The sequence below is a fragment of the Convolutriloba macropyga genome, chromosome 5, assembly GCF_964194025.1.
Source record: "Convolutriloba macropyga chromosome 5, txConMacr16.3, whole genome shotgun sequence".
NCBI lineage: Eukaryota > Metazoa > Xenacoelomorpha > Acoela > Convolutidae > Convolutriloba > Convolutriloba macropyga.
The window spans coordinates 30019387-30032954 of record NC_134472.1 but is presented as its reverse complement, the minus strand read 5'-3'; positions in this window follow the sequence as shown (position 1 = coordinate 30032954).

The window sequence follows — 13568 nt, the reverse complement described above, 5'->3', positions numbered from 1 at the left end:
GTCTTATTACCCTAATAGTGGGGAGGGGCTTATTATGTGATATTTAGACGTGTGATTAAGTGGTTTTGGTCAGTTGTTAGCAAAAATTGATCATTATTGGGAGAATGTGTGCATAGATCAAATGGCAACTATAGCAACGCTTGATTTGAAAAGTATTCACGAAACTTACAAGCAAAAATCGAAAAAGAATATTCACAATACGGTAAACGATTTTTATACTTTTTAGCCACTTGTTTGCATTTGGATCCGGATCTTGATTTGGATATTGCGTTGAAGTTGCGGCCGTACGGAGGTTTGATTGGTATTGATAATTCTTCGTTAGACAAATATTTCAAAAATTTAAAAATTTTGAGATTACATGCCATACTCCACGACGCTTCCGGTTTTGTTTATGAATATAGTGAAAAGGGTCCAGGCTATTCTTACGTACTACCTTGTTCAGTGACAAATGAGTACCTTGGTCATGTGACTGGAATTGCTTTTTGTTTATACGTAAAATCTTTCAAAAATAGTTTATTCAATTTGCTGGAATGTTGAAATCCGGAGCGCTTGTTCTTGATTTTGAAGGCTTTCGAAGTAAAAAATCTGGATTTATAATAAAGGAACTTGCGGTATCTACCGAAAATTACAACGATATAATTTCGTTTTTACCTCCAAAGTCATTTAACATACTTTGTTCGAGTGAGCAAAGATCTTTCCTGTGGGTATCTAAATTCCTTCATGGTTTCTCGTGGGAGACAGGAGAGTACCCTTATCATTATTTGCAACAGATTTTTCAAAATATAGTTCTTCGATTTCCCTTTTCTGATTTTTACGCAAAAGGATTAGAAAAAACGGAAACTTTACGACAGCTGTTACAGAGGAACGTTATCAACTTGGAAACTTTGTTCTGCCCAAAAATTGAACACTTGAAGTTGTATCGGGAGACACCGGTTTGTAAATTACATGCATTGAGTTGCCCAAAACGACAGAGGACCAAGCATTGTGCCAATAAGAAGGCAAAACTCTTTTACCAGTGGCTGACGAATGAATCGTCGGTTAGAGAAACCAGCTCCGTCTCTACTACAAGTGAATTTGTCTCCAAATTTGACAGTTTACAGTTGCATAACGCCTGAAAATCAGTTAACGGTTACTCTTATCAAGGAAGAAAAAATTGACACAAGAGGCCAAACAGTTTTGAGAAAACAGCAGATTGTGTGTGCTGGTGCTGAAATAGAAGCTTTCAAGAAGTATCTTTCTCTACTGGAGTACTTTCAATTGTACCATGTCTTTACAAGAGAAAATGAAAAGGTTGAAACTAACCCCTTTACCTACGCCCAAGCGTGCAGTACCAGTTCTGATGTCTCTGGACGATGAGACTCTTCCCGATGACATCAAGCAGCTGATTAAAGAGAACAATGTAGAGTCAATTGTTTTTAGAGATAAACAAGATTCGATGAATGCAAACTATACAATCACTTACAAACAAGGAGACGAAGACTCTGGACATGTTTCTTATGAATTTTTTATAGTTAAATAATTATGTAAAAAATCCTGGACAGCAATTCATTTTTTTGAGCAATTTTATTTCACAATGAGTCAAACCGAAGATCAATTAGATTCGGGTGGAGGCATAACTGACTTGGTTTTTGACGCCGAGCACCAAGAAAGACAATCTTGGAGGTTTTGCAATTCGAGATTGCCTCAATCAGAGGTTGTATACTTTACACAAATCATTATAATAATTTTTCTTATAACTGTATCTCTCACCAAGTTGTTTTTTTTCAGTCTTGACTGTGAAGAATCCACATTTTGGTTTTCACTTCTTTCTTGTACAGTTGGATACGCTCTTCCAAATCCAAAGTTATGAATAAAGTTATTTCTACCAATGACAGGTTGTTCATGGCTGTTTGCGGGCCGTCTTGCTGCGGAAAAACTGAGCTCAATTTCAAAATGTTATTAGTTGGCACATTTTTCCCAGAGTTTCAAATAATTTATTATTTTTATCAGCACGATCAGCCAAAATTCCAATCGATAGAGAAGAAACTGAACATACATTTTAAAAAATTCTCCAATTTTGAGCTCATTTCAGAGTTAGAGAACTGCCTTCTTGTGTTCGATGATTCATGTGAAGAAATTTTTAATGACAAAGAATTTTCCAAATTAGCAACCGCAGGGCGACATAGAAACATCAGTGTAATTTATATTAAACACAATTTGTTCCAGCAAAGCAGATGGTCCAGAACAATTGATCTAAGCACAACACATATCATATTGTTCAAATCACCCCGTGACACACAACAGATTAGTTTTATTGGTCGACAGTTGATTAATGCGCAATTTTTAAAAGAAAGCTATGAGCTCGCAACCGAAGAAACCGTTTGGTCATTTATTAATTGATTTGGATCCAAAAACATCAGACGTCTTGCGCTACTGTTCAAATATTGTTCCTCCAGGACCATCAATTTTTTATCTGCCATCAGCTAAAGCCGTTATCACAAATTTGAGCGATGAGAGAGAAAGAAGTTTGTATGCTGGGGCGGCTGCTAGACATATCGGATACAAAACTAAAAGAGAAGATCGAGAGAGCTCCAAATAAATTCATTAAATTCCTTTGCGAATGTTTGCTCAACATTGTCAATTGTAATGTTCCAATAAGAAAAAGTGTTGTAGAAGGTTATGAAAAATCATTCAGATAGCTATTGTCTAGACAAACAAGTTTGAAAGAAAAGAAGCAACTTTTTGCTAGAGAAAAAGATAGGTCAAAATTGTTGGTTTCGCGTGTTATCGATATTTGACAAAATCATAATGCGCACCGAAGAATTCATTTTAATTCCAAAAAGAATGTTTGCTTCACATCAACCGGTTAAAATAGAAGTTTTGGACAATCCCCTTTATAAACAGAAAGCTGCACAGCTGTCTCTTTTGCAAAGAAACCAGTCCAACTCAATGGAAAAACCAGAGAAAGCATTTGAACCAGTTGAGACTGCAAACAAACTGATTATTGAAACAGCAGAAGAGGAGAAAACAGAACCCATGAGCGAAGACAGCGAGATTGAACCGGTAGTGAAAAAACAAAGAAAAAGCGACTATTTCACCTCTATAATGATAGAGCTAGAAGTTATGAATAAAAACCAAATCAAAAGATCAAAAATCATACTTGACTTGATTAACCAATCTGAAACAGTCACCATAGAGTCGAACGACGTTCTTCACGTTAATAAAGAAACACTGGGCATCAAAACTTCAACATTTCTGTACAATCTACAGCAACCAACTAAAAAAATTGACATTGAAAAATACTCAAAAATTTTATTTGTTCTTAATATCTCACCTCATCTTGTTGCAAATACACATGCCAAGCAAATCTTGGAAGCCTCGTCTGAAAGTGAACAAGAATTTTTCCCAAGTAGAGAACAACCCAGTCAACAAGAGTTTTCCTCTACTGGAGAACGAATCAGTGACTCAAAACCAACCCGAAAAAAATATAAAGAAGAAACGAACCAAACGCCAGACAAAGAAGAGACCAGTCAGAAGATGTGGTCTTTCTTTTCCTGAAGTAAAAAAATAGGATCAGTTGTATTTAAAAGGACCAGCTTCGTATGGAAGCATAAAACGACTACAGACTTAGAGCAAGCTCCCTATAGGCAAAGTCCTGTCCTATTTGGAGACAAAGCCGTCTTTCACAAAGTACCGTTCAATTCGATTAAAATTTCCTAGGCTTAAAGTTTTTGTAAAAGACATTAACGAAATTTGGTGTCTAGATTTGGCACACGTTGATAAATTAGCAAAGTATAACCGCAACATCAAGTATCTCCTAGTAGCGGTTGATTGTTTGTCAAGATATTTACGAGTGGAACCATTAAAAACAAAGTACGCAACAGAAGCAGCTGAAGCATTCAAAAAGATGATCAAAAACAAACAGCCCGAAAAGGTATGGGTTGACGATGGCACAGAATTTCTGGGAGAATTCAAACAATTGTGCAACAAACGCGGAATTCAGTTATATAGTACTTTCAGTGAAAAAAAGCCAGCTTTTGCAGAGAGGAACATTAGATCTCTCAAAAAGATAATTCATCGGTATCTCGAAGAAAAGTGGACCTATAGCTACATTGACCAATTAGACCAATTTGTGAAAACAATCAATTCAAGAGTCAATCGAGTAACTAAAATTGCTCCCAACAAAGTTACAAAAAAAGATGTGCCACGACTAGTTTCATTGACAGTCCAAACAAGCTCAAATCAGAAGCCCAAATTTTACATTGGAGACTTTGTGAGAATAATTAAAAAAGATAGAGCATTCAGGAAAAGTTACAAGCAATCGTTCACAGACGAAGTCTTTGAAATAACGGGAATACCGACATTAAGCCCGCCAACATACTCTTTAGTCGACACAGACAAAGAACCAATTCAAGGAAAATTTTATCAACCAGAATTACAACTTGTCAGGCTCCCTCTCGTTGAAAATGTCCAACAACCGGTTTGAAGACGAGTTTACAGTTCACGTTGTTTCATCCGCTTCAATGGAAATATTTGATTCAAACACACTTGCATCATTTCGAAATTTTTTTAATGACGAAATTCAACTTGCAGGTGATTGGAGAGTGGCGTTAAGTGAAATCATATTCCCAACAAAAATAGAAAACATAGTAAACGGAAATCTAATTGTGTACAACTTAAAAGACTATGAAGATTCCCAAAAGATATCTTCGGGAGCTAATGTTATTTCTAGACCTTATAATGGACAACAATTTAGTTTTATGCCAGGAACCTTTGATACAGTGGCACAACTTCTTGCTACAATTAAGCGAACAATTGGACTGCCCAATTTTTCTTTCAGAGAGTTGAAGAGCTCTGGAAAATATGAAATTTTATTTGGCAAGTATGAGGGAATTACATTTCCCAGCGAGGAAATTCCGAGCATTAATGGATTTAAGGGTATTCCTGACGGTAATGGAATACATATTGGGTACAAAATGATTCCCAATGCGAACAGGTTTATGAAAAGTGATGATACGAAAGCTTATTATGGGGAGTTCCCAGCTGATCTTCGTGCTGGAAAGCATCTAATTTCCATCTACACTAGCATAATTGAATATCAATACGTTGGTGACACTAAGGCTCCACTTTTGCGAGTCATTGATTCAAAACAACGTCTGAAAAACGGTAGTGTTTGTGAGCTTGAGCCAACTCATTGGATAGTTTTACAAATTTAGACTATAAGAAGCTCCTAACCAACACAATTCAATCGATTTCAATTGAACTGAGAACGGAAACAGGACAATTAGTTCCCTTTTCGGGAACTGGAAAAGTTATTCTAACACTACAATTCAAAAAATTTTCCTCCTAAAATGGATTCTTATTATGCGAATCAAGCAACGTCTTTGCCTCACTTCTCTGGACATTATCGTCAAAGAGGAAGTGGTTTTGGAGCCCTAGCTGCAGGCATTGGACGTGTTGCGCTGCCTTTAGCACGTCGTTTCATTTTGCCTACAGCGGAGCGTATCGGGAAAGAGCTTTTGAAACAAAGTGTTCCAGAGATTTTGGATGTAGTCGGAAGCAAAAAATCTCCTAAACAGGCGTTTAAAAATACAATCACAAAAACTGTTAAAAAACAGACTGGGGGATCTCGACGAAATACTTCACGTCGGAGGAAGTCAAGTCGAGTCAAGCCACAGAAAGCGATCAACAAACGCAAAAAAACCATTTCAACGCACAGAGCTCCAAAAAGAAGTCGGTCAGATTTTTTTTGCCAGAGTGAACGATGATCGCTAATTTGTTAGCATCAGAAGCAACTCACAGTTCTTTGGATTTATTCGAAAAACCTTCTCTTTTAGTAATTTTCGATGGTAGTTTTTGTCAAAAGTTGGGCCCAGTCTACAGTCCAAATGGACCCATGTTAGAATTTGAAGTCGCCGGTGACCGAAATAATTTTATTGACTTACAGAAAATTTTCTTGGAAGTAAAATGTAAAATTCTCCAGTCATCAGAAGCTGATTTGAGAGATGAGGCAGGAGCAGCAACAGATGTTACGAAGACAGATGCTCCCTATTTTTGCAATAATGTGTTACATTCACTCTTCTCTGACTGTACAGTGTCTGCTAATGGACTAAAAATTTCAAACGCTAACGGAAACTATGCTCATAAAAGTTTTATTGAAACAGAATTTTCACATAACAAAGATGCAAAAAACACCTGGTTGGCATGTCAGGGTTATTCCTATGAAGAAAATCCAGGAGCGCTGTCAACTGCGGAAGTGAACAGAAGGAAAGCCTTAGTGAGGCAATCAGCTGAGTGCACACTCTACGGTAAAGTTGCAGTCGACTTTTTCACCTGTGACAGACATTTGCTAAGTGGTGTGACACTTCGCATTGCATTTAGACGGTCAATAGATGATTTTGTTATAATGTCTGACGATGCTGCCAAGCACTACAAAGTAAAAATTGTCGAAGCTAATTTGTATGTGCGCAAGATGACATTGAACGATGATGTTGTATCGGCTATTGAAAAAACTTTATTAACAAGTCCAGCTTCGTATCCCTACCTGGAGACTCTGACAAAAACGTTTCTGGCGTCAACGGGTCTCCACAGTTGGAAACAAGAAGATATTTTTGCCAGAGAACCGATTCGTAGACTAGCAATTTGTCTGAACACTAACGAAGCGTTTCTTGTTAACAACAGACAAAATCCATTTAATTTCCACAAATTCGACCTTGAGCAGATTTACATTTATCGAAACGGTTTACCTGTTGCAGACAGTCTGATATCAACAAGTGATGACAAACGTCTTTACTTTAAGACAATATCCGATTTAGCTTACATCGACAATGGTCATGGAATAAGTTTGACAGATTACCCAAACCATTTCATAATGGTTTTTGATTTGACCAGCACCCAACAAGCATCCCACGATTTTATTCATCCTGAGCTTACAAATTCGTCAATTTCTATTGAGTTGAACTTTTCTGCGGCCTTACCGAACAATATAGAAATATTCATTATTGGCGAAAAAGCTAGCACAATATTTGTTGATAGTGCAAGAAGAGTATCAAAGAATCACATTCTGACAAATTAATGATGGATGAAGATGATATTAATGGTTTAATCCAAGGTCGCAAAACTCTTAAGTATAAATTCCATGGTGTGTTTGCGGCCAACAACTTTCCGGAAAAAAATGAACAGAAACAGCTTCCTTATTGTTAATGCAGCAACTGCTGAAAATATTGGCAGCCACTGGTTACTATTATGCAGAAAAAACAATCAACTTTTGTTTGCCGAACCCCATGGTCAGCCCATTTCATCGTACAAACACCTATATCAAAGAATCGTTTCCGTTGGCAGCAATCACAACATCTATCAACTCTTGGAGAATCAACCAATTCAAAGAGCAAACTCTAATCTTTGTGGACTTTTTTGTATTTATATTGCTCATTTTGTTTTCAATGCTCAAAAACTTGTAAATATTAGCGATAATGAATTGATTCGTTTCGCTTTTCATATGATGTTCTAACCTTACTAACTTGAGAAATTTATTTTTTTTTCAAAACTTTACTTTTTCTTCATACACAAAGCGAACACTCAATAAATCAGAATCAATATTCAATTTTCCATATCCACTCATAAAAATATCCATAATTTGACAAAAAGCGCCAGAATGAGGACCATACAAAATTGTTTCAACTCTTCGTAAAGTTTCACTATTAACAAAATCAGTTTGAACTTGTTTCGATGGAGGCCGGGCATTGTAGATAGTTTTTTGAGCAACTACTGGCATCTTGGCACTCGGTTTGAGATTGACATTTGTTTGCTTTGCAGAGCTGCTTTTCGATAAATTGTTGTGGTTAGCAAAAGCTGGCAGTCGTTTGCGCACTGACTGTGAATCGGTTTTTTCTCCCAAACCGTTGAATTCGATTGCCAATTTGAGCTTTGTAAAAACGTCTCCATTAGTCTCCAAGTTTGGTGCAGTCCAAAACAAGAATTTGAAAGCTGTATAAACACAAGGCACAGGAAAGCTCTGATATCGTTTCACTGTTTCGTTTTCAAAAGTAGTTGTATCAATCAGAACGTGATAATGACTGTTTACTAAATTGCAAAATTCGGAATCAAAATGTGCACACACTGCATAAAAATTTCCAATAGAAAAGCTAGGTTTTTCTTCAAGAATGAGAAATTTGAACTGTTTCTGAAATTGTTTAAAGTAATTTGGAGAACGCTCAAACATCGCCTCAACCATCGTTGTTGGCAACTTCTTTTTGAATTTTTGGTTTCTTCGCTAGTGTTGGTTTTGTTGTTGACAGCTGGTCAGCCACTGAGTTCTGTATTTTGCTAGCTGAGCTGACCAAATTTTCAAACTCTCCAAGAGTTAGAGAAATTCTCTGTTCAAACTCGTAACCGTCTGTTGCTTTTTTGAACAATTTCAGAAATACATATGTCCCTGTCCTTTCATAGGTTTTCAGCGTTGCTCTGATTAAGCGCTTATCAGTTTTGGAATTATCGAAATAACAATCTCCAAACTCTGTGTCTTTAGTGGACGTGAAAGGCATAGTGTGCAACTTGTTTTATTACTTTCAAGTGTTATAATGTGTAAAACTCCAACTCAATGGGGCGGCAAGTTGGGTTTAAACAAGTGTCGTCAAACTGCCTAATTAAATCCAAATGATTTGTGAATACAGGCTCAAGTACGCCTATGGCGTACTTGAGTCTGTCTGTTGTTCACATATTGCATAATTAATTTCAGCTGTGACCTTAGATAAGACAAAAAACATATGTGAACCTAGGTGTGTACTTGGACCAGCAGTGCACTGTACACTTTTTATTGGAATTATATGCGTACCATATGTTTTGAGAACACAAATGTGACCCACCCTGGGTGGGTATTTGAACAAGCAGTGTACACTGTTTATTGATATTATATGCGGACCACATGTTTTGGTTCTATAGAGAAAACAGATGTGACCCTAGATGTGTATTTGGACCAGCAGTGCAGTGTACACTGTTTATTGGAATTATATGCGGACCATATGTTTATAACTTGGAACAGATGTGACCCTGGGTGTGTGATATAATTAGGAGCACAAGTGAACCTACAGCAGTAAGGAAATTCTTATAAGAATAAACATGCACCAGCGTACAATGAAATGCTAATAATAAAATACGCTCTGGATAAGAACTGAGTTAGTACACACTATAAATTGTATCGACCCACGTATAATAACAAAATTTAGATTATATATCAGAGCACATACACTACCAAAATTAAAACCATATTTGACCCCAGATATAATTTGTTGAATTACACGTTGTGCAATATTACTTTAAAAATAGTTATTCATTTTCTTTAAACCTTGCGTTCTTGTGCACTTTGCTTTCTTTCAACAGTTCGTTACCAGACAAACACCTACCAACAGTCTTCTATCAAATTGGTTTTAGTTTCTTTCTCAAAAATTGTACAAAAATTATGTCCGTTCAAATACTTGCTGAATCTGTAATTTCCTTGGAGCGAACATTGGTTTATCAGACAGTATTCGAAAACTTTGTTGTGCTTATTCAACAGAAGAGACAAGGCGATGTTTGGCAAACTTACCAGCACTGCTTGATACCCAAGCTTTTCATTAACGCAATTGCTTCTTTACCAGAGAAGACAGAACCAGCAGATTGCAGTCTTATTACACCAGGAGGACATTTACCTCCAAAAACTTTGCCAACATTTCAACATCTTGGCATGGAGTCATTACCTGACGACGTTAAACGAATTTTGTTTCGTTACGATTGCGACTGTGTGCCTCTGTTTGAAAACCAGCTAGGGGTTTATCAGGCTTGCGAAAACTTAGCTGACATGTGGGGCATAAAGTCATCACCTTGCTCCCCAGAAAATCAATCGCAATTGGATTCAGCCAGCTTGCCGGTAACACCAGCAGTTGATCCGAGTCCCAGTTTGACACCGACATCTAGTCCATCTCTCTTTGCGGGAATTCAAAAGAACAATTCTACGGCTCTGTTCAGTGACAACCAGTTTGATACAACGTTACTGTCAGCTACACAATTTCAAACACCAGAACCAGCACGAGTTTTTGGTGTCACAGACACGCCAAAGATTTGCAATGCACCAAAGAAACGGCTACCTGAGAATACTTTATTGGACTTATTTGATTAACTTGAAAACTAAACTCAACGGATCATCACAAAACTCTTTTATATAGTGAGATACTAACTTGATTTTGTTTCAAGAATGTGTGATTTCAACTTTTTAAAAAGCTGAATTTAACTTTTTAAATCTGTTTTATAGCTTTAAATCTGCTGAGTCAAAGAAATTAAAACATTGCTACTGATCAAGTTCGAACATGTTCAGAAAAGATTTTCATTATGACGTAAACATTTGTTTCCTAACAAACACTCAATTATTACAACTACTATGACGTGGTGAGATTTTTCAATATTATATCCAGAAATACGTTTCCCAATCTGCAAAATTTTTGTTATTATTATATATGTTAAACATAAAGTTTAGAGATATAGCCATATGTGAGAGTATGCGGTATTGACACTAATGAAATGTTAACTCCATGCCACAGCTGTAGCATGGATTGAATTCCAAATTCAATTCATAAGTCGAAGAACTGTTCAAAAAATAAAAATTAATCAAAGAAAATATTTCGAAAAAATGCATTTCAAACGTCAAATTTTGACACTTAATTCAGTAGATGACCTCTTCAGCTTACACTAGAATCAACTCTCATTTGTTACTTGGGGATCAATTGAAAAAAAAGAGCTTGTTAGTTTAAAAAAAAACGAAAAAAACTCAAAAAAAAATTTTTTTTAACACATGACCTCTGACCTTTGACCCCAAAAAAGAGGGTTCCAAAAAATACTTGGGATGAAACTGATTGTTCAGTAAGACTCAGCATACTCTAAAGTACAAAACATCTCATCACACTCGTCAAATTTTAGTCATCCGTTATGGAGATAATTAGCCTCTAATTAGCGACTAATTAAGAGTTAATTAACCTAATTACTAATTACTGAAAAAAAAATTCAAATTTTTGCAACGGTTTTGTACTCACTGCCTGATGCCCGACATTATTGCTCATAAGCATCATCATCAAAAAACGGCTCCTTCACCGATTTTCGAAACATCTGGCAATTAATGTCACATTAACATCTGGCATTAATTAGCATATGAAGTACCCTAAGGAAAGAGGTTAGATCGGTTTTCTTTAAATTTTTGGACTTATTGGGCCCTCAGTGTAAATTTATCTCATAACAGCTGTCATCAAAAAAGGCCTCAGAAAAAAGACACATGTTTATGTCATGTAATTGTCATGTAATTGTTAATTAATGACTTGATTGACAGAAAAACAAACTTTTTTTCTGTTTATTTTTGAGCAATTTTTTTATATGGGTCCTATGTTTTTCGGCACGGGGAGCATTTTTGCTCATCACACTTAAGAACGTAGGACAACTCTAACCATCCGTAATTGAAAATGCATAAAATTGCGCTTTTTATTACAATTTTGAATATTAGCATGTTTTTCCAGGTTCTCAAAAAAAGTTTTTTGACACAAACGATGATCAGCAATACTCGGTAGGGTTTCCTGTGGTGGTATATTTTGGCATATGATTGCAATGGAGAGTTGAAAACACATCTTTTTTCTCTCAAAAGTAACAAAATTTTGAAATAAAGGTATGCGCCAAAACCAACCAATCAGAAAACAGCATTTCAAAACTTCGAATTTCGCGCCTATGCAGTAGTGTAGTCTCTAATACTGTAAACCCGAGAAGCCATTTCTTGTTCATTCGTTTCTAATGTTCGTACTCGAGTTTAACAATTCTTTCTTATTAAAGTTAGACAATTCAAAAATGGGTTTCCAGTGTCGTTATTGTGATTCTATTCTGAGTACAAAAGGAAATCGCTCCAGGCATGAGCATAAATTCCATCCTGATGAGATTGGTTTACCCGTATATCAATGCTCATTATGTGAGTTTACTTGTCGGAAGATTTCTTTGCTCGAAGAACACATGAAAACTGCACACCAACGATTCACCAATTGCTGTCAAAGCTGCCTACTCGGATTCAACGATTGCCATCTTTACGTACAGCATATGACTTCCGTTCATCACTTACCCGTCCTAGGTGAACAATTTCAGCCTCGAGACACTCCGTTGGAAAATGCATTCCATGGAGTACTGAGGTCGTTCGAGTCAACAGCGGCCGAAGAGTCCAATGATCTCGAAAACTATATGCGGATACAAAAACCCAAAATAGACACTCTAATAAGTGAGCAGTTGACCCAGGGTCCTCAAAAAGTTCAACTGTGTGCAAAATTGCGGCTTGTCAAAGTTATGTATGATGAGCCAGATATGCCAGAAGATGACCGTATTGAAATATACGCAAACTCTCTGATGACTCCTGTCTATGCAAACGGACTGTCGGATGAAGCGTATTGGCAAATGGTGGAGAAGATGATGAGCGTATTGACAACATTCAACCCTTTGGGGAGTGGTTGGACACTCGAAAAAGTTCTCAAAGTTGACGTCAAATTCGCGCGTTTCAGACCAATTCTTGGTTCATCATACATCGCGTTGCCGTCAAAAATTGCCAACTGCAGAGGATTGCTCAACGTTAGGAACCACGAAGATCGAGATTGCTTCAGGTATTGTTTTGTGGCCGCTTATCATATGTATCATCAGATAAGTTTAGATAGAATTGATCGAAACTATCAAACCGACAAAACTTCACCAACTACATACAATCAACCAGGACTGCATCAACCTCTGGGCGATTTTACTATGCCCATGGGCTTTGCAGACATTCCTCAATTTGAAACACTCAACAACGTTCAGGTAAACGTGTTTGGATACGATAACGGCCAGTTTTTCCCTCTAAAAATTTCGTCATACAGCTCAGATTTTGTAATGGATCTACTTTTGCTGTACGACTGTGACCGTCATCACTACGTCCTCATTACAAACCTGGTGAAGGTTGTTTGCTACGTGCGAGGACTTGATTACAGATTCTCCTACAAAATTTGTCGAAACTGTTTTTTGATTTGTCGAGAAGGACTTGAAAGTTACAACCTACATCTCAATAACTGTTGCAAAAATGCACCTGCTGTTATTCATATGCCTTCAAGTGAGAACAACTCATACCAATTCACGAACTTGGCTGCTACATGGTTTGTCCCTCTTGTTATCTATTTTGACTTCGAGTCCTTCTTACGACCCGGGTCTTCTTGCAAGGGACCAAGTGATAAAGCCTTTACACAGGTCAAGGAGATACATGAACCGTGTGGCTTTGAGCTAACAGTGATAGATCAGCACTCATCAAAGCCAATCTTTCATCATGTAGACAGTTCTCCTGCTTGCATGACAAATTTTGTCAAAATGCTTCACAAACTAGCCAGAGATATTCATCAGCAGAAAAGGAAGCACCCTTTCTTCAAAGGCGATAGACGAAACTTGGGAAAGTCTAACGCTACGCACTGTTGGATTTGTGAAAAATCGTTTTCAGAAACGGAAGATCCAGAGAACACAATTGACCTGGACCATTGCCACTACAGTGGTAAATTCTTGGGATAGGCACATGAGAAATG